The sequence below is a fragment of the Schistocerca nitens genome, chromosome 9 (assembly GCF_023898315.1).
Source record: "Schistocerca nitens isolate TAMUIC-IGC-003100 chromosome 9, iqSchNite1.1, whole genome shotgun sequence".
Taxonomy (NCBI): Eukaryota; Metazoa; Arthropoda; class Insecta; order Orthoptera; family Acrididae; genus Schistocerca; species Schistocerca nitens.
In genome coordinates, this window is record NC_064622.1 from 185,709,948 (window position 1) to 185,732,991 (window position 23,044).

Genomic DNA, 23,044 nt, shown 5'->3' on the forward strand with positions numbered 1-23,044 from the left:
GTTTCTCTTATCAAAAAATCTAACTAATCCCATATTCGAGGAATGGCCTCAGGCGACAGGATGCAAGAAGCCTGCATCGCCGTTCTACGAAAGGTCTTAGTGGAAGTGATTTGCTGTTAGGTTCCTACCTGTTATGAAGTGACGTGTGGCTGACTGTGATGAATGCTTGTACATTGTAGTATAAGGTTTGTGCTGTTATGGAACAAGAGTAGGGAGAGAAAGAAACACGGTGCTAAGACGTAACCCACTCCTCTGGAATTGAACCAAGTTTATCCTCACAAGCTTAACGCCGTGATGTGAGCGACAGACCACCATCAACAGTGTCACATGCCCCCACTTCATAAGACACTTCGGAGAGATTGGCACATAGTCTGGTGATCAGGAAGTCTACCCCATTACGTATCCTTCTCCTTGTCGGCCAAATACTGGCAGTGGCGCCAGTTTATGCCCACACACCCACCGTCGTCGCGACTGCACAGATATCGCTTCGACGTCCCCCCCTTCCCCCCCCCCCCCCCTCGCACCCCTCCGGCAGCGGAGCTGATCTCAAAGATTTGTGTATATATTGTCCCGGCTTGTTAAGAACCATTCCCTGCCATGTGGGTCGGGCATAAAACATCTCTGAATCACATTGTGAATCTAGTCTTGTGAACTAGCAGTTGGAAATTGATCACGTTTTTCCGGAGATAGTTCATACACTTTCAACCACGACGGATCCAAAAACATTTTTGCTTTTTATTACTCTGGGGTAACATATCAATTGAGTTCCAGCCTATTTTTACTACTTTCTTTCCCTGAGTAATTTGATTTAGTTACTTTTGCAGTCCGTATGCATTCGTTGAATCCTATTAAATATGTTCGTAAAAAGTTTATCAGCTTCCTTCAATAACCCTTCAATGTTCACATATATTATTGTCTATGTAGTAGCTGATTATGGAATTTAGTAAACACTGGGAATGTCTCGTGTATTTCTGTTTTAATGACACAATTAGGTTCTTAAATTAATGAGAGTTAGCACTGGGCGATCAATGAAAGGAGAGTTGATCCTAGTGTGTATTGTTTCGGTATGATAACAGTCAGTCAATACCACATTCCTTTGCGAACCTATCGCCAAAGATATGATTTCCCATGAAACTGTCCTTTGCCATTAATGTCCGATGAATTATAAATATGTCTCTGGGCCTTACAGTGTCTAAGCTTCTCAGTTCTCACGACACGATATTAATTATGGGTTCGAATCCTTTCAATGTCTGTTCAGCACAAGTTTAGTCTTTTAACGGGCCATATTTTTCACTTCTTGTTTATTAGCGGAATCGCCTCGACAACGAGCGACAAAGATACTAATGTGATAAGGTCCAAACTATTTTCGGTCCCAATACTCTTTAATAATTCGCTTACAGCGAATAAAGTCCTAGTTCAAAATAAAAGTTTGGGGAATGTCAATAAATCTCTTCACAATCGTAAGTATACGATCATAGAGTTTCGCTTAACACATACAATCATCATTCATTTGAATATCAATGTTCGTACACCCAATCACCTCTAATTGACTCCGTCTCTGAATTTATCCCAAAATAATCTATTCTCCACCACTCCAATGTCTAATCCAGTTCTAAGAATGCAATTTAATTAGGCTTCTAATCCCAAAATTCCGACTACGACGGAAGAACTGCGAACACACTCGCCACCGCTGAAAACAAAAACTCAAGAGACCTAACAATGCTGTTCATTGGTTTATATATTACTTTCAGAACAAAACGAAGCTCTGTTAAGTCTTCCTCGTATTCCCTTTTCACTACTTTGCGTTACTCATTTCGAGTATCTACTCTTTGTAAAATTTTAGCTACTACTTCGAAATACTACTAACATTTTTTGGCTCTTAGGTCATTTCGTATTACAGAATTTAATCTAATACTCGTTTCTGTATAACCACTGTCTTAAGAGCCGTTACACAGTGAAACTATTTCACCAGCAGGTTTCCAACCGTTTACTCTCGAGTCAAGCGCAACCACACAAGCGTAGCGACTTCGGCTACGAAGGCGGATAATTTCTGTTATACGTTGAGATAAAATCGTGAACCAATTGCATTTGCATGAAAATATCGTGGTTTTCACATTCAGCACATTGGCACGTCATTGCGAGTCCCTTACCGGCATACACATGAAGTGCTTTGAAGAGGCGTGAACATTTTCTTCATATAGTGAATCCAGCATCTTATCACGTCGTCTCCTATCTCTGTGGATGTTCTGCAGTATAGCAGGCAACCGTCCCGCGGTCCGACCAAACGTAGCTGCCGCGGCTCGGTAAGAAACACGTAGAAACAACAGGAGGCCCGTTTTCTGTTTTACGCTGCAAACCGGCTTAATAAAAGGTAGGAAACGGATGCGGGTCGAGTGAAGAATGGCCCACGGGTCGAGTCGACGGCGTTCCCTTTCGTTTCGTTTTCCTCCTCCACCCCCCTCCCCCTCCGCACCCCATTCCTTTCCGCCTCCCCCACCGGTGGCGTGCCTTACGCGCCGGCGCCGCCCGCAATTCGATTTCAGAGATTTTGTTTTGATCGTGTGCCACAAAGCCGGCGGGATGGGACGGAGCCGCTTTAAAGGCTGCCCGCTCGGCCGGCTCATTACTGCTAATAAGGCGATCGCGCGCATGCGCGCTGGCCGCGGCTACCGCTAATTAAGGAGCGGGCGATTGTCCAGGCCCGGCCCTGTTCCGCCGCATGTCTTTGATCTCTATCGGTCGCGGCGAGGCGACGCCGCCGCAGGAAGACAGGTTCACAGCCCAAAGGCAGCCGCCCGCGTCTTGCGTCACTGTTCCGCAGACGTGTAAAGGGGCCCGCTGAGTAGGCTTTCCGAGGCCGCTGTAGTATTGTGGGAGACACGAACATAACGAGTAACTATGGAGGGGGCTGAAAATAACCGGCGCTTGAGATGAACACCTCGGAGTCTCTGGGAAAATGGAATTGACACTTTCGCAAAGATAAAGTGTACATCTATATCGACATACGTACTCCGCAAGCCACCGTACCGTGGTGCGTGGCGGAAGGTATGCTCTATCACGACTGGTCGTTTCCTTTCCTGTGCCACTCGCTGATAAAGTCAGGGGAAAACGACTGTCTATATGCCAAGTCCTAATTTCTGTACGGCGGCAGTAGGATCGTTCTACGATCAGATGCAAATGCCGATTCTCTAAATTTTTTCAGTAGTGTTTCTCGGAGAGAACGTCTCCTTCCCTCTAGCGATTCCCATTTCTGTTTCCGAAGCATCTCCACACCACCTGCATGGTGATCGAACCTACCGCTAACAAATCTAGCATCTAGCCTCTGAATTACTAATTCCTTTAATCCGACCTGGTGCGGATCCCAAACACTCGGGCAGTACTCGAGAACAGCGTCCCTTAAGGAATCTCTTTTACAGATGAACCACAATTTCCTAATATTCTGCCGGCTGGGGTGGCCGAGCGGTTCTAGGCGCTACAGTCTGGAACCGCGAGACCGCTACGGTCGCAGGTTTGAATCCTGCCTCGGGCATATGTGTGATGTCCTTAGGTTAGTTAGGTTTAAGTAGTTCTAGGTTCTAGGGGACTGACGACCTCAGAAGTTAAGTCCCATAGTGCTCAGAGCCATTTGAACCTAAAATTCTCCCAATAAAGCGAAGTCGACCATTCGCCTTCCGCACTACAATCTCCACAAGCTCGTTCCTTTTTTATACTGCTTTGCAACTTTATGTTCAGATATTTAAACGACATGACTGTGTCAAGCAGTACACTACTAAGGCTGTTACCTGAAAATTACAGGTTGGTTTTTCCTACTCACCCACATTAACTTATATTTGTCTACTTTTATACCCAGCTGACATTCAAAATGCCGACTAAAAATTATGTATATGTCATCTTGTATCATCTTATAGTCACTCATCCTCGACGCCTTCCCATACTCCACAGCATCATGAGCAAAAAACACCGTAGATTGCTGCCTACCCTGTCCACCAGATCATTTATGTACATAAAAAATAATAGCTGTTCGATCACAGATCCCTGGGACACTCCCATGATACTCTTGTCCGATAACCACCCGCCGGCTTGGACAACATTCCGGATCTCATTACTTCAGAAGTCTTCGAGCTACTCATACATCTGGGAACCTTTTCCTTATGTTTGTGTACCTCCGTTAGTGTGCAGTGGCGTACGAGTATCGTGTCAAATGGTTCAAATGGCTCTAAGCACTATGGGAACTTCTGAGGTCATCAGTCCCCTAGAACTTAGAACTACTTAAACCTAACTAACCTAAGGACAGCACACACATCCTTGCCCGAGGCAGGATTTGAACCTGCGACCGTAGCGGTCGCGCGGTTCCAAACTGTAGCGCCTAGAAACGTTCGTCCACTCCGGCCGGCTACCGTGTCAAATGCTTTTCGGAAATCTAGTAATATGGAATCTGCCTGTTCTCCTTCATCCTTAGTTCATAGTACTGTAAGACGTATAAGGTACCTTTTTCAAATTTATCTTTGCTAAACACCTTTTCTTTCACTGTTACAACAAAGCAATGATATTGCACAATCTTGCTCGATGGCTTGATATATATAAGAAAAGTTGATGATTCTACCTTTAGTGAAAGCTGAGAAAGGTACCTCAAATACGGAAAAAGAAAACTTACAAAAAAGTAACTTCAGAATTAAAGCAGCCCTACTGCATAGCTACGCTCTTTATCTTCAAATGGCTGCTGGAGTCTTCTCTACTGCCATATTTTTTTGTTGACCATTTGAGAGAGAAGTTTGCATTTTCTAGCTTATCCTGGTCTAAGGCGAACATGGCTCATTGTCACTATCTTAGATCCAGCAGGAAATTTAAAAAATTTCACAGAATCAAATGCCCTAAAAGGAGTCATAATACACTGAAATATTTACCGTCTATTATTATGTCATAAAATTTCACATTTACAATTATCTTTAGCAGTTCTTGTTCACTGCATGGCAGAAACACCAGTTCCCCTTAGGGCAAAACGCTTTCAACTCCTACATTCAGCCACTTTCTCGAAGTCCTTCTCAGTAGCAGGAACCTGAGCCTGGAATAACATCCCACACTATATTAGAGAACTGAATGACATCTCTTACTTAGAATGCGGTTAATGACATATTTATTGAAGCAACAGTAATGACTACCATTGTCTCTGGATGCAATCATTAGGCCTGTACATCATTCTTTCCAACTTGATCTTCCTCATTTCCCAGTCGTCTTAGCTGCTGCAGTCACCTTAAAAATCATTTTCCAAGAACTCACTACTTCGCAAATATCTATTCTCTACACCTATTATTCCTTTGCTATCTGTCACAATTATTGTTGTTATTATTGTTATTATTATTAGTGACATTATGACTTATCTTAGAAGAAAGATTAAGGAAAGGCAAACCTACGTTTCTAGCATTTGTAGACTTAGAGAAAGCTTTTGACGATGTTGACTGGAATAATCTAATTATAAAGGTGGCAGGGGTAAAATACAGGGAGCGAAAGGCTATTTACAGTTTGTACAGAAACCAGATGACAATTATAAGAGTTGAGGGACATGAAAAAGAAGCAGTGGTTGGGAAGGGAGTGAGACAGTGTTGTAGCCTCTCCCCGGTGTTATTCAATCTGTATATTGAGCAAGCAGTAAAGGAAACAAGAGAAAAATTCCGAGTAGGTATTAAAATTCATGGGGAAGAAATAAAAACTTTGAGGTTCGCCGGTGACATTGTAATTCTGTCAGAGACAGCAAAGGACTTGGAAGAGCAGTTGAACGGAATGGACAGTGTCTTGAAAGGAGGATATAAGATGAACATCAACAAAAGAAAAACGAGGATAATGGAATCTAGTCGAATTAAGTCGGGTGATGCTGAGGGAATTAGATTAGGAAATGAGACAAAGTAGTAAAGGAGTTCAGCTATTTGAGGAGCAAAATAACTGATGATGGTCGAAGTAGAGAAGATATAAAATGTAGACTGGCAATGGCAAGGAAAGCGTTTCTGAAGAAGAGAAATTTGTTAACATCGAGTATAGACATAAGTGTCAGGAAGTCGTTTCTGAAAGTATTTGTATGGAGTGTAGCCATGTATGGAAGTGAAACATGGACGATAAATAGCTTAGACAAGAAGAGAATGGAAGCTTTCGAAATGTGGTGCTACAGAAGAATGCTGAAGATTAGATGGGTAGATCACATAACTAATGAGGAGGTATTGAACAGAATTGGGGAGAAGAGGAATTTGTGGCACAACTTAACAAGAAGAAGGGACCGGTTGGTAGGGCATGTTCTGAGGCATCAAGGGATCACCAATTTAGCATTGGAGGGCAGCGTGGAGGGTAAAAATCGTAGAGGGAGACCAAGAGATGAATACACTAAGCAGATTCAGAAGGATGTAGATTGAAGTAAGTACTGGGAGATGAAGAAACTTGCACAGGATAGGGTAGCATGGAGAGCTGCATCAAACCAGTCTCAGGACTGAAGACCACAACAACAACAACATTAGTGGCAGCAGCAGTGGCAATAGAAGTATTGCCAGTATTAACTTTATTAGGTGATAGTATTATTTATTCACGTTGTCTCTATTAACACTCAAACCATTTTATTACTATTTGTCATATTGAAATTGTTATTTCTTAGGTATCTACGATGTAAGAAAGGTACTTCATGTGCGAAACCCTAAATAAATAAATAAATATCAGTGGAACAATTTCAACAACTTTTGTTTTCCTTTACAATTTGTCAGCCAATCCATCCCCAAAACTATGCCTAGAGTCAAACGGGGATATTACAAAAAGCATCATGCACCAAAGAAATGCCCCTCATTTCAGATTCCAAAAGTACTGCACATCTCACTATTTAACTTAATTTGCCTGTAGCTCCTACAGTTTTTAATCTGGACATAGGAATGTACATAACCTCATTACACCATTTTATATAATTAATATATTTCTGGAACTGCACTTTTTACCGTCCCTATGTTTAAAAGAGCTTCATTCCCACTCCGTTTTCAAATAAAAATGCAAGCAATAAGCAAGAATTTTTTTGAAGTAACAACTGCATTCTCCATATATAAACAAATGCTGTATGCAAAGATATAAATAGAAAACAAGATAATATGTTTCCCAGGTTTGCAAAGAGTGAAATTTCATGAACATCGCAAGCCACACAAAATAATGACTCTAAAGTAGGCATCTTCAAATCATGATGAAGGATTGACAGACTTCTAGCTATGAAATGTAGTTTGCAGTGAGAAAAACTGCATGCAGTACTTCGGAATACTCATAAATTAATACAGTTACATTTGTAGTTCATCTAAATGCAATACATAATTTTAAAGAACGAGATCCAAGTGCAAAACTGGACTCAGAACAAGGAAAACCTATTTTCAAGGAACTGTAGCAGGGTCCAGTGAAGAAAAATCAACACACTTGACGCAAATACGCTCAGAGGTATCAAAGAATTCACCAAAAAGCTGGAGCCACAAAAACTAAATAACTGGGATCAGGTGCAAGAAGCACTAGTCAAGACAGCTAATGAAACTGTCCCTGCAACACGACCAAAAAATCATCCACGGTGGACATAGGAATGCCAGGTGGTTTTAAGGTAAAGGAACATAATTACCAGAGATGGAACTTACTGATAAACAAAGACAAGTGAACTATGTTGCTAGATGCAAACAAAGTACACTTCCAAAACTATTCACGGTACAAAACACGCTGTAGACAAGAACCACCCAGCAGAACAACGTTAGAAACTTTCAACCGGAACCTCAGCAAACATAATCATTCGAGCCTGCTCTTCAAGGACCTCGATGGTAAATTTAAGCCTTATGATACATACCGAGAGTAGCGAGTAATCTGGCGTACAGTGAACAGACAACACTACTCAAACTATGGTAACCACACAACTGAAGCAGACATTCTAATTCTCAGACTAATGTGTGCTCAGGGTCGTTGATACAGGAAACATAAAAAAACTCTGTTGACACTGCTGCTCAGGGCCAGTGCAGTCACTATGCTCATTTCTAAAGCCAAACATCTTTCAGCCCGTCCTGTGCACAAATGACCGTGTCTCAGAAAGGACGCGTTTGTGAGCCCATGTTCATTTAACTTTATCTACTTGATTCAGGGAGTAATAAGGTTGATTGGCATATTCCTGCCATGAGAAATCTGGAGGACAAAGCTACCCACCAACCAATACCAAATAATAATGATTTATATATTGAGTTCCTGGTAGTAGTTAACGAAGTAAAGTGGACGGGATCACTTCTGAATGGAAACTGCCGGTGCAGTTGCACAGTTTCGCTTTTTGTGGTGTTTAACATGAGACTTCTAGGCAACAACGAACTAATTGCTAAATACTCGTTTTCACCAATTAAATTTTACAGAAATGCAGTTGTTCACAGAAGAGATAATCAGAGTTGGCTTACTGCCTCGCCACTGAAGAGTGTATTGGGATTTTATAACGAAAATAGTACTAGTATCAAGTGAATGAATAAATTCCAGATTACGGAAGAAATGAGACGGGTTATTTTTTAGCTCAGGCAGAACGTGGACAGTAATCATAATATCGGAATTGTTCTGACAGGAGATACGAGCGATCTTAATAAATTGTGTGGTTATGTTTCATGTGTTTGGATACCTCCCTCCATCAGTATTAAAGTGCTGTTCCTCAAACACCCATAACAACAATTTAAAATTAGACCTGACCAATCAACGTCACAAATAAACCGTCTTTCACGAAAAACATTACTAACGTCGTTAGCATACATCATAAATATACTGACGGAAAAAAATGTCGCAGCACCAAAAAATAGTTACTATAGAGTAATGAAATTTAGGGAATACATTTGTCTAGGTGATGTATTTAAGTATTGCACGATCATAGGATGATGTAAGTGCAAGATAAGCGATTGCAGACGTAAAATACTGGTACATTAATAACCGATGTAACCTCCAGAATGATGAATACAAGCAGGCAAACGAGCTTGCGTTGTGTCGCACACTTACCGGATGTCAGTTGCCATTGGTCGGTCAATACAGGGACAGAAAATGTTGGTTGTGGATGACGCAAGAGTTGTCATTCGACGGTGTCATCTCTGCATTCAAAAAAATGGTTCAAATGGCTCTGAGCACTATGGGACTTAACTTCTGAAGTCATCATTCCGATAGAACTTAGTACTACCTAAACCTAACCTAACCTAAGGACATCACACATATCCATGACCGAGGCAGGATTCGAACCTGCGGCCGTAGTGGTCGCGCGGTTCCAGACTGTAGCGCCTAGAACCGCTTGGCCACACCGGCCGGCTCTCTGTGTTCGGTTGGAGACAGATCTGGTGATCTAGCAGGCGAAGGCATATCGACACCCTGAAAACATTGTTATGTTTTAACAACGGTAGGTGGGTGAGCGTTATCTTGTTGGAAAACACCTCTGGAATACTGTATTTGAATAGCATCACAACAGCTCAAATTACCGGTTTGACGCACAAATTTCCAGTCGGGGCTTGTGGTATAACCACGAGAGTGCTCCTGCTGTCATATGAAATCGTACCCCAGACCCTAACTGCTGGTGTAGGTCCAAAAAATGGTTCAAATGGCTCTGAGCACTATGGGACTTAACATCTATGGTCATCAGTCCCCTAGAACTTAGAACTACTTAAACCTAACTAACCTAAGGACAGCACACAACACCCAGTCATCACGAGGCAGAGAAAATCCCTGACCCCGCCGGGAATCGAACCCGGGAACCCGGGCGCGGGAAGCGAGAACGCTACCGCACGACCACGAGCTGCGGACTGTACGTTCAGTGTGTCTAGCACGCAGACTGGTTGGTGGCAGGCCCTCAACTGACCTCTTCGTAACGACATACGGCCATCACTGCACAGAGGCAGAACCATTTTTCATCAGAAAACGCAACAGACTTCCACTATGCCCTCCAGTGCCCTCTCGCTTGGCAGCACTGAACTCGCAAATAGTGGTGGTTCGCGGACAGTAGAATGCACGCTACAGGGTGTCTGCTCTGAGCTGTCCTTGAAGTAACTGAGCTGTAACAGTCCGTTGTGTGACTGTAATGCCAACTGCTGCTCACATTGCTGCTGCAGATGCAGTACGATGCGCTGGAACCATACGCCGAACACGATGGTCTTCCCTCTCGGTAGTGCCCAGTCTCCTTACGACTATAAATTCTCGTGACCACCGTTGCCAGAAATCATGTACAGTGGCTATTTTGCTGCCAAGCCTTTCTGCAATATCGCCGAAGGAACATGCAGCTTCTCGTAGCCCTACAACATAACGTCGTTCAAACTCAGTGAAGTGTTGATAATGGTGTCCTTGCCACCTTAAAGGCATTCTTGATTAATATCAACTCACCATGTCCAGTCAGAATGGTAACTACCGCTCACGACCGTAACAACGTGTATTTGAGGCATATCTCATTTAGATGGTTCAAAATGGTTCAAATGGCTCTGAGCACTATGGGACTTAACATCTCAGGTCATCAGTCCCCTAGAACTTAGAACTACTTAAACCTAACTAACCTAAGGACATCACACACATCCATGCCCGAGGCAAGATTCGAACCTGCGACCGTAGCAGCAGCGCGGTTCCAGACTGAATCGCCTAGAACCGCTCGGACACCAATGGCCGGCCTGATTTTCCTCATAGTGGCGCTACTAGCGCCACTCTTATGTAACTGGCACTAAATCTGAATAGTGTAGAATAGTGTAGAATGGTGTAGAAACACGCCTACCAACTTTCGTTTACGTCGCTCAACTCCTACTTGGTGTTGCAGTATCTTCCGTCAGTATATTAACGAGTAGAAATGTATACAGTACATACGCTGCAAAACAGTGATATCCGCATTCTAGGAATATGAAAAGTGACTATAGAACACCTGAGACATTGAACATATTTTAAATTATCGGCACATATCTAAAATTTGTGAGAAAGGGCTTTCCAACAGCCTTCACACGGATGATGCTCGTACCTATAGAGAAGCCACAACACTACAAAATTGTACCGAAATACAGGAAGACCTGCAGAAGATTGAGGCGTTGTGCAGGGGTTGCCAACTGATACTCAAACTAAAAGAATGTAGTGTACTGCGCGTAAATAGGAATGAAGATCCATTATTGTATGTACACGATTGAATGAAATTACTGGAAGCAGTCACAGCAATAAAAAGTCAAGGGGTATACGTACAGAGCGATTTAAAGTGGAACGACCACATAAAATTAATCAGGGGTAAGTCAAATGCCAGACTCAGATTCGCCGGCTGCTATGGCCAAGCTGTTATAGGCGCTTCAATCCGGAACCGCGCTGCTGCTGCGGTCGCAGGTTCGAATCCTGTCTCGGGCATGGATGTGTCTGATGTCCTTAGGTTAGTTAGGTTTGAGTAGTTCTAAGTCTAGGCCACTGAAGACCTCAGATGTTGTCTGATAGTGCTTAGAGCCATTTTTGTTAGACTGACATTCATTGCAAGGAGTGTAGTACACTCACAAAGGATGTAGTCTACAAAACCGTCGTTCCATGATATCTTCCTCGCAATCTGGGATACGTACCAAATGATATTGTTAAAGGAAGTGGAAAAGATCCAACGAAATTCAGTCAACTCCATTGTCAGACGTTGTGTAAGAGACGTTTTGCATCATGGTGAGCCTTATTAAAAAAATTCCCGGAGCTTATGTTTTTAGAGAAGTCATCCGATATATTGCCTCCTCCTATGTGCATCTCGTGAAAAGATCATAAGCGTAAAGGGTGGTGAGGTAGTTGGGGGGGGGGAGGGGGGGAGGTGTGACAGTGGCATGCAAATGTATCCTTCGTCGCACGGAGTATAGAGATAGATGTTAACATGATGTCACTGGTTATTATTATTACTACGACATAAACGTTTGTAACGATGCGTTCAGAAATAATGGGATCAGAGGGATGAAATTTTATTCTAAATATGTCCCGGATTCTTTAATTCCTGAATATCTTCTCCAAGAACGGTTTAAGAAGATTATTATTCCCGTTTTTCCACTTCCTTATGGCTTCTATGTACCTTCATTTCTACTGAACAGAAATTATGTGCTGAGCGGCTTGTTTGTTGCGTTTTCATTGTTTTCTGATCTATTATTGTGATGGGCTCTGTCACTTGCAGTTTTACTTCATTACGTCTTGGACGGTAGATATGAGAAATTTACGTTTTCTTTTACACACTTTCTGGATTTTGTCGTTACCTTATTTCCCATTTGTAAATTTGTATGTTATTTGTATGCGTCTCTAATTGATCTCCATCTGATACAGAATGCTGTTCACCTAAATCTGATTCACATACTCTTACAGTTTTCCCTGGTTCTTAATACTGCCTGTCGTTACAAAATACAATTGTAGAAAAACATAATTGTAGAATTTGTTTTTGGTATCTTCACTCATCCTGAAACTAAACTCACCATTATCAACAGACATTAATTAAAGGAATGCAGGCAGTTCAAATATTTTTTCCTCCGTCCACTAGTAGAGAATAGTTTTCTATAACCCTGGAAAAAGCAATCACCTAGATGTTCTCTATGGTGTAACTGTACTCCACTCCATGTAGTACTGCAGCATTGCTGGAAATTTCAAAATGTCGACGAGAACATAATGTAATTTACAAACTTTACTCACTGTAAGAACATTTTATAATCAAATTTTTTGTCTGGACGGTGCAGTGTATTGAGTGCGGCACAGATGATATCCTGTTTCGAATGCTACAAATTCAGTTCGACACTCCTATGGCAGAGACAGTGGGGAGAAAAAGCTCGGAAATGGTGCTAGCAAGTTGTGTCTGGTGGCGTCAGGCAATTTCTCGCATTTATTTCAGAACCGGGTCGTCACTCCTAAACAGACTACAGACCACGTCCCAGATCTGTCAAGAAGTGAAGAAGAACAGGTTTCTACGAAGGTATTGCAACTGGACTAGGACGATCTATTGCCTCTATAAAACAGTAAAGTCAAACCACAGGTCACTACTGACGTCTGCAGAAGCGTGTGATTGGGGCCAGCAAAACAGCCCATGTGACTGCAGACGTACCTAGCAAGAAGCATAGAACCACTTCCATTTTGAGAGAAACAAACAAAATGAATTTCACTAACAGTGAAGTAAGCGTCGTATTTCATAATTAAGCAGAAAAAACGTGTTAACTGTAACTGTTTCTTGCCACAGTGCACTTTGGTGTCTTTTTTTTTTTTTTTTTTTTTTTTTTTTTTACTAGACTTTAAATCGAAATAGCTACTCAGAGTGAATTTTTTTGATAAATGAATGATACTTCTATGTGCGAACTGATTTTGTAACTGATGACAATGACTTTGGAAAAAAGAACACGATAAAGCCTACTCATCCCGCCAAGCACAAAGTAGCGAGCGGTTTTTAACATCATCTTACTGACCGTTCACCCTCAGTGAAATGTGACGCATTCCTTAATAGCCACATATTTAAGCTAGTAACGTCTCACACGGTTTGACGTCTGTTACAATATTCCTTCATCTCCATCTACTTCAGCGATAACAGTCTACTGGTAAAAATTCTTTGAATTAGTACAAAAGTTAAAGAATCCTTACTGTTATCGCTTGCGTATAATTCAAACTGGGTACCTTCACATCGTGCGCCACTGCTTCATGGCTGTTTAGACCATGGGTAGTCCTGCCACGTCATGCAAAGGTATCAACTGACTCATACATATTTATAACAAACGAAGCAAGAGTGAGGTCCAGTTGATGTTAGTAGTTTTAGTTATGCCCCCTTGCGTGTGTTGCGCAATAATATCTCATTTTATTTTATTTTTTTTTAGATATACTGTTGTTCATCTCGAAACAGATCAGTTCCTTTTTACCTTTCCCCTTAGCGTCCATACCAAGTTACCGCAGGAACAGTAACAATAGCCATTGTTTTGTAAATTTTTCTCATTCTATCCCTTCTGAGTTAACATTTTTTTAATCTACAAAGTGTAATTACATTTTCATTTTGCAGGAAATGCAGTAGCAATCACACTGTGTAGAGCTTTAAAAATGAAAATATTAACCCTCTAGGGAGACTGTGACGAAAGAAGATGAACGGACTACCACAAATTAAGTTTGCCAGCACAAAAATTGTTCAAGCAGTGCACAGACTGGCACCCAATTCCCCAGGAGCTCGGACATTTTCTTCGTCGTCGTTGTTCAAGATCTTGCCTTTAGTCACTTTGAAGGTAAGTTCACCATTCACTGACTTTTAGGTTGTCATGTGGTGCTACAGAAGAATGCTGAAGATTAGATGGGTAGATCACATAACTAATCAGAAGGTGTTGAATAGAATTGAGGAGAAGAGGAGTTTGTGGCACAACTTGACTAGAAGAAGGGATCGGTTGGTAGGACATGTTCTGAGGCATCAAGGGATCACCAATTTAGTATTGGGGGGCAGTGTGGAGGCTAACAATCGTAGAGGGAGACCTAGAGATGAATACACGAAGCAGATTCAGAAGGATGTAGGCTGCAGTACGTACTGGGAGATGAAGCAGCTTGCACAGGATAGAGTAGCATGGAGAGCTGCATCAAACCAGTCTCAGGACTGAAGATCACAACAACAACATTGCAAACATAACTACAGCAACGCAACAAACTTCAAAGATTAAATTGTGTACCTTACATCTGCGCTCAAGACCGGCAAGACAAAAACTTAATGTTATGGCAAGGTGAGGTGGTACAGCATATATGTACATATGTACTACCAGGTATCTGGGCATTACGTTAGACAGGTCTCTCACCTGCAAGAATCAGTGTGACTTCATGTTCACATAAAAGAGTTTGAACATGGAAAAAGTGTCCTGAAAGAATTGGTCTGCAGCAAATGGTGTGCAAAACCACGTGTTCTCTAAACTAGATGACGGTTTGTGTTCCTCTGCAGCCGAATATTCTGGGTCAATCTGGAACAAATTTATTCACCCGAATCCATAATGTTGCATGCCATCCTTAACGTAACATGCGGCATAATAAATGGTTGCCCGAGGGACGATGCTCTGGACAAGCTGCCCAAAGCAGCAGGCATTTTCTGCTCCAACAGTGCGACGATTAGCTAATGTACACATTGAGAAATGTAAGCAGACCCATGGTGGAAGGTGTGACATGCATAGAATAGAGGACTTGTTCAGTATACTGCAGCTACTAAAATCAGTGATGTGGTGTCGTCTGATGAACCCACCGTGACAAGGTTGGTACCTTGCGATGGAACCATAATGAAACATAGTCGCTGCCAGGAGCAACGAAGAATGAGAGACGGAGATGTAGCCACACCCAGAAGAGTTTTCATACGGCGCCACATCAGCTCGCTTACTTGGGTCTGACAAGGGGAAGGCCTCAGAGACGGCCAACCGATTCGGCTCAGATTTGGCAGGTCGCTTGTGTACAACCTAAAACGAAGGAATCTAAGATATTTGAGAAAATCACCCTTAAATGTTATGACGAGCGATCGAATCAAAATTGGCGGGGTCGATAGATAATTGTAAATAGAGCATTTTTCATCATTAGGTATGGGGTCCGAAAATGCACACTTTTCCAGAAATCGAGGTAAGAAACTTTTTACAACTGCCACTTCTGTACCCACATAGTCAACGCTTTTCGCCGACAGCACCCATAGCGCAACGGCCAAGGTAACTGGCTGCGAATCTCGAAAAAAACGTAGTGGATGTTATCGTTTTCGTTTGTATTTTTCCATATCTCAATTGATAGGGATAGGAGGGTTAATAACGTAAGTAAATCAACAAGGAATGGCAATAATAAGGTGGGCAAATAAATTTCTCAAACCTCTTGGGATAGTAAACAACTAAAATGTTACTCCAGGTCACTTTACAATGGCTCTTCCAGTCACTGTTACGTGTCCTCACTTCCCTTCGAACAACTAGATGGATGGTACTTGTCATATAAACATTCCAAACAAATATACTCAGGGCACCAAGAGCATCTAATGAATGCGATCTACACTGTTCCTTCTCTATGATATGACGAAGAGGCAACCGGGACAACATAACTCTCCCCGCGTGCATTCTGTCCCGTGCCTCGCTGTAAACAAGCGTCGCACGGTTGGCTATCTGTGATCCCTCGTGAGAAAGTAGCAGCACTTTTACTCGAAGTTGTTTTCATGTGAAAAGGCTTAAAAGTTTAATACTTTACTAATTCACGGCGTTTGGGAAATTAGTTTGCCTACGTTATTATTATCATTCCTTATTGATTTACTTACCTTATTAACCCTCCTATCCATATCAATTGAGATATGGAAAAATACAAACGAAAACAATAACATCCGCTAGGTTTCATCAGGATTCGAACCCGGGTTTTCCGATTTCCAGCCAGTTCCCATGGCCGCTGCGCAATTTTTTTTTTATTGATCTCATTTTGTTCGTTTTTGTTCGTTGTATCTGCTCGGGGCTGACGTCACAAGACATCCGTTTCAGTTTGTCGTTGATCCATTAACTCAGTTTTTTTTTTTTATTACAGAGGGCAGCTAACCCTCTGACCGAACACGTTGAGCTACGGTGGCGGCATGCTATCGGCGCTGTCGACGACAGGCGTTAACCGTGTGGTTACAGAAGTGGCAGTTGTAAAAAGTTTCTTAACTCGATTTCTGGAAAAGTATGCGTTTTCGGACCCTACACCTGATCATGAAAAATGCTCTATTTACAATTATCTATCGATCCCGCCAATTTTGAGTCGATCGCTCGTCATAACTTTTAGGGGTGATTTTCTCAAAAACCGGGGGTGATGACCCAAAATATCTTAGATTCCTTCGTTTTAGGTTGTACACAAGCGACCTGCCAAATCTGAGGCGAATCTGTTGGCCGTGTCTGAGGCCTTCCCATTGTGAGCGCAGTACTATCACTTGTTCTCTGTGACAAGAGATCAGTAGTACCTTGTTTTGTATGAAGATCTGGAGAATGCAATCAGCTCGAACTGGTGTGGTGCCACTCAAGGCCAACCAGTCAGGATGATGGCTGATGGAAGAGGATAACAACCTTGACATATACGATCAAGTCTAAGGTAACCAGCATGTCATGGAGCGCCCTAAATTCTCTATTTCTGTGTATTAGTTAATATGTGTGGGAAGCAAATAAATGCGCCAGTGACACAGCTCCGTATTACTCTAAAAACCTATAAAAATAATGCTTTCCGGAAACGAAAGATGGCCACCAAACACTTTACACTAACAGTCTCTATTCTTATGAATGCTGCCGCTTCTTTTACTTTCGTTAGCCGATATGTTACGATTACGGTTTTTCGCTATCCAGTGGATGTCAATATCGGCGCTTCGGAATGATTCATCTCTGTCGGCACTTACTATCTGAGCAACCATTCTGTATTTAGCCCTCAAGTAAATTTTGGTTTATATGAAACACAACATGCAACCCTGCTATTTCGATAAACTGTAGGTCATCTTGTTCCCGACAGGATGAAACGTTCACTATTGTCCAGTTATTTGGACAAATACAAATTTATACTTTATATTTCACAGGTGACAGTAAAAAGGAAATATCCGCTCACTTGACTACAGATTTACTAACCGAACAAAAGTTGCTCTCTTTTGACCACAGTGAGTAATATCCTACCAACAAAAACAGGAAATATACAAAGATTATGTTATCACTAACTGTCGATGGCGAGATCGTTAGAGACGGAGCACAGTTAGGACGGGGGAAGGGAATCGTTCATGACCTCTTCAGAGGAATCATGACGAAAAACGCCTGACGCTATTGGGGAAAATTACGGTCAGGAGGGGATTGGAACCATCATCCACCGACTACAAGACCACTATATAACCACTGCGCTGTCTTGCTCGGTTTCGGTCAATGAAAATCTGCCTAAACAATACAATGAAGCGTACAAATTAGTCTTCCCACGGCCCACTAATGAACGGAATGCGGCAAGAAGTCAATTAGCTGTTAACCCTCGGCAAACTTTAAACATGATTTGTTGATTACTTGTGTACATGCAAATTATTCCTCGCACTCGTGGCTTCAGCAGGTTATCTACACAGTTGACGATGATGGGAAGACACGTGATCGTATGGCATTGATGGCTGGGAGTCTCAACCTGGAGTTTAGCCGCCGGATTGGAAGTCTTTTCAGGTGACGCTTCGTTGGGTGACTTGGATGTCGAATATGCAGAAATCATGATGAGGGAAACACAGCATCCAGCCGAAGGCCCACTCGTGTGCCCTTGATGACTGCACGACACACAGCTTTACGCCTCACCTGGGCCCGTCAACGCCGACGTTGCACTGTTGATGACTGGACGCATGTTTAAATGGTTCAAATGGCTCTGAGCACTATGGGACTTAACATCTGAGGTCAGCCGTCCCCTAGAACTTAGAACTACCTAAACGTAACTAACCTACGGACATCACACGCATCCATGCCCGAGGCAGGATTCGAACCTGCGACCGTAGCAGTCGCGCGGTTCCGGACTGAAATGCCTAGAACCGCTCGGCCACCACGGCCGGCGGACACATGTTGCCTCGTTTCAAATTGTATCGAATGGATGGACGTGTACGATTATGGACACAACCTAATCAATCCATGGGCCCATCATGTCAACAGGGACTCTTCAAGTTGATAGAGCCTCTGTAATGGTGTGTGGCGGGTGCAGTTGGAGTGATACGGGACCCTGATATGTCTAGATATGACTCTGACAGGTGACTCGTACATAACCATCCTGTCTGATCATCTGCACCCATTCATGTCCATTGTACATTCCGACGGACTTGGCCAATTGCAGCTGGACAGTGCGACACCCCTCACTTCCAGAGTTGCTACAAAGTGGCTCCAGGATCACTCTTCTGAGTGTTAACACTCCCGCTAGACACCAAACTCCCCAGACATGAAGATTATTGAGCATATCTGGGATGCCTTGATACGTGTTGTGTTCCACCCCCTGGTACTCTTACAGATTTATGGATAGCCCTGCAGGATTCATGGTGTCAGTTTTCTCCAGCGCTGCTTCAGACATTAGTCGTGTCGATGCCACGTCACGTTGTGGCACTTCTGCGTGCTCGCGGGGCCCTACACGTTATTAGGCAGGTGTACCAGTTTCTTTTGCTCTTCAGTATATTTCGTTGTTATTGAATCTTAAGTAACTGACTTATTTTGTGGCCATCAATCCAAGATTATGTTGTACGTATGCTTTTGGAATTCTCTTGATGCGGCACGTCGAATACGTTCAGAGCGGGAAGATGTAACATACATTTGTCGAATGTTTCTGCCAATCAATGAATTTTAGGTTTTCGTGACTGTGTATGTGGTAGGGATTAATTCGCATGCTCAATCTAAGTGCACCATTCTGGTACTGCCCATTCTTCTCTCGGTCCTACCGTACAACTATCCAGTAGCTCACAGTAGATGAATAGATATGTGTTTCCTATACGAATGTTTAGTGTGTGTGATTGATTCTGATGGACATTTTTTGTCCACACATACTCACAAAACGGGCTGCAGTTAATTAAGTCTAATTGTTTCCAGTATCATTGTTTTGGCTGGGATTACATTAATTTATGGATTCGTTCTGAACTGTGATATTTTAGATTTGTATTGAACTATGTACCATAGGATTTGTGGGTTAGCAGAAGGTTTTCTGTTTGTAATGTTACGTAATAAATTGACCTCCTAATCAACTTTGGAACGAGTAATCTCACCCAGCGTCTCACCAGTGTCTCCATCACATGCTTGAGCGAGAAATGCTACTGAAACAGAGCACAGCAGATCAAGAATCTATATGGTTAGTTCACACTGGGCACTCCATCTGACGCCACAGACTTGTCTGTTCCTTGTTCGCTTTCTGAAAGTAGTATGGCTGCAGTATGCTATTTAATAATTCATGTTACTAATTTTCAGAAGGCCCCACTTTTTGACATGTATCAGCAATCAGCGTTGCTTATCAACTTCCTGTTTTTGTTTGACAAAGTTTGTGTTTGTTGGCAATGGAGAAAAGAACAGCAGTAGATCGGAAAGCAGCAGATCTAGATTTAAACATTAGATCGTCATATTCAGTGGATATAACAACAGGTGACATTAACCAAAAGTTTCACTTAATAAACAATATTGGTCGTTGTAGAGCATCCAGGAATCTAACATAAACTGGAGCCATAGTTTATATTGTTGGATGATAAATTAAGCTTATTGATGATGTGGAATTATGTGGACCCTGTATTTTGTGATCGAAATTTGAACTTAAAGAAGCGCTCAAAAAGAATCAGTATCTTTCCTGTCCATAAGAACTAGTAGAATTAGTATGGATAAGCTTAACAAAACCGCCGGTCAGTGTGGCCGAGCCGTTCTAGGCGCTACATTCTGGAACCGCGCGACCGCTACGGTCGCAGGTTCGAATCCTGCCTCGAGCATGGGTGTGTGTGATGTCCTTAAGTTAGTTCGGTTTAAGTAGTTCTCAGTTCTATAGGACTGATGACTTCAGAAGTTAAGTCCCATAGTGCTCAGAGCCATTTGAACCATTTGAACAAAACTTTTGGTTTATTTACATAGGGAAATCATCACTGCCAGGAGATACCAAATCGTTCCAGACACTACTCTAGGATCTCGGATGTGATAGAAGCGTGAACAATCACGTACGTGGCGAACAAGAAGGTAAATTTCCGCCTCATTGATCCAATCAAGAGACAGATATATAATATTTTGAGAATGAAAGAGAGAAACGAGGGCGTTTTTGTCCTCAAAGTCAGCGTAACCGAAGGGAGTCAGATAATCAGGGACGAAGTATATGACATCCACAATGAAGCCATAATGGCCGAGATCGCATTATAGAAAATTCTCAAACATGGAATGAATGCAGAGTGCCACATTTGGTAGAAATTCTGGAGCTAGATATATGCAATAATGATCAGAGTGCGTCAGAGGTTGAAAATAGACATTGACAGATGAACGTGTCATCTAGTAATAAGGGTGATATGTAACAGGAAACATTCCATATGAAGGAAGACTCATGTACATAGATTTTAGTGAAATCAGAGACATTCCGCTGAAAGAAGAGGACGAGGTGACGACTAATCCCAAATACCCCACTGTAAACACTGAAACTGATAGTGTAATTGTTCAGGGTACTTTTTACAAAGAGTGTTAGGCGTCTATGTTTTTTGAAAGAAGTGGGTTTGCCTCATTTTACCTTGGCGGAAGACACTGATCATTAGCACTGTATATGCGAAGAGCGTTGTTTTCAAAAGCAAGACACAAATTGTATTTATATGTCAATCCCATGTGTTAAATTTTATGCCTATCCGGATATGCTCTGCAAACAATCGTTTTAAATTCTCTTGCACAGTGATTCTTTTCTGCATGTGTGCCTTGAGGAGAACATTATTTGCTCCTGTTGAAGTATCAGAACTTCCCGAAGACATCACCCGCTTGCATGCTAGTCATTTATTTGAACCTTTTATGTGCTGGAAGAATTTCAGGTTTCACAGTGTCACTAATGTGAAGGAAAAGTTCATATCATTGTGTGCAGTTGGGCCAGTGATTAGGCTTGACTTTCTTTTACCGGTTGGCTGGGGAAAATCCAGGAAGTGAATACAAGAGATTACTGGTGCATTATGAAGAACAATTAGAGAAGAAAATTTGGGTTGTTCGTAATAGGTATGAGTTGACCTTGTGTAGTAGTAGATCTGAAATTAGTGATATGTGTGATATCATAACTGACAAAATTTGTCTTGGGCAAATGGAAGATGAGAGAGGTTGAAGTCAGTTCTAGAATTGTACTGTTGTATCTTCTGTGGTGACGCTAGGGCAATCTAGATTTGTATAGGAATTCCACGTTAATGGGCACAACTATTCTATGGCATATCTTGCGCATAACCATGGACATACCTTGAGAAAGTCAAGCAAGAATGGTTGACGCTTTAGGACAGGGTGTCAATGGGTGACGGTCAGCTCTAAAAATAATTCTCTTGGGTGTGCCGAAACAGGAGTCATCAAATCGTCTGGTGTTAGCCTCCAGACATATCAACAGCACAATCGAGCCAGAGACTGATCAACCTGAATCACTTGAAGCGTTATTACAAAAATTAAACGCAATAAAAGCGTTAACATCCGTATACTTAAAGTCCAGTTACTCGTAAATCAAGCCACACGTTTCTTGCAGGAAATACGAGCTTCCTCTGCTATCGTAGACGTTACCATTTCCAGAAACTACCTTTTGATAAGAATATTTCCTCGTCAGATTTTATAAAGGCATTTTATTCAGTAATTCTAGAAGAGTTAAAATCTAAGTCACCCTTTTCGTCGATGTCATCCTAATAACGGAACCCTTCTCGGAGAAAAACAGGAAGACTTTTGAGCTGTTGCTTAGAGCTTTTAGAAACAATATGAGCAGCTGTGAGTCTTGCCACGTCGGTGTTTGGTAAGAGGGAGTTAATTTTTTTATGACATCTGATCTCTGCAGAAGAGATATGACACATCCTCAGAAATTACAGGCGACACAGTTTTAGAACACCGTTTAATAAACGCCATTTGCTCTGTTTCCTGGGTCTGATTAACTTTTATAAAATATTTATTAAGGTGGAGAGCATTGTTGCACCACGACTTTGTGTTGTTACTGGAAAATGTGCAGCTCAGGATTGGGAAGATTAGGCCCAATGCGAATTCGTTGAAATTAAAGGGACTTCGTTGGCAGCTCCCATATTGGTGCAGTTGGATTTAACAAAAGACTATTGTTTATCATGAAAGAGTTTAAAAACTGGCCTTGGTATAACACTGTTCAAAGAATATGGAGAAAATAGTACCACAAAATGTAGCACTTGCAAGATGCATACTGAGAATAATTACTCATTAACAGAATTAGACAAGGTTGTTACAATGTGGTGTTTCGTCAAGTTCAGAAATTTCATGCTTGGACATGAGACAGAAACTTACAGTGACCACAAGGCACTCCAGTTCTTAATGACGGTCAAATTAATTCATGGACAGTTTTATTAGGTAGGCTCTCTATCTTCAAGAATACTTTTTTTCGTATTATTTATAGCCCTGGGTACGAAAATGTTACAGCAAATGTACTGCTTAAT

At 42.0% G+C, this 23,044-nt stretch overlaps 1 protein-coding gene across 1 annotated transcript in view; it reads right to left on the reverse strand.

Annotated features, from left to right (window-relative positions):
- The window catches only part of LOC126204091 (uncharacterized), a 533,049-nt gene that overhangs the window by 454,456 nt on the left and 55,549 nt on the right, over positions 1 to 23,044 (reverse strand). The window lies entirely within an intron of this gene.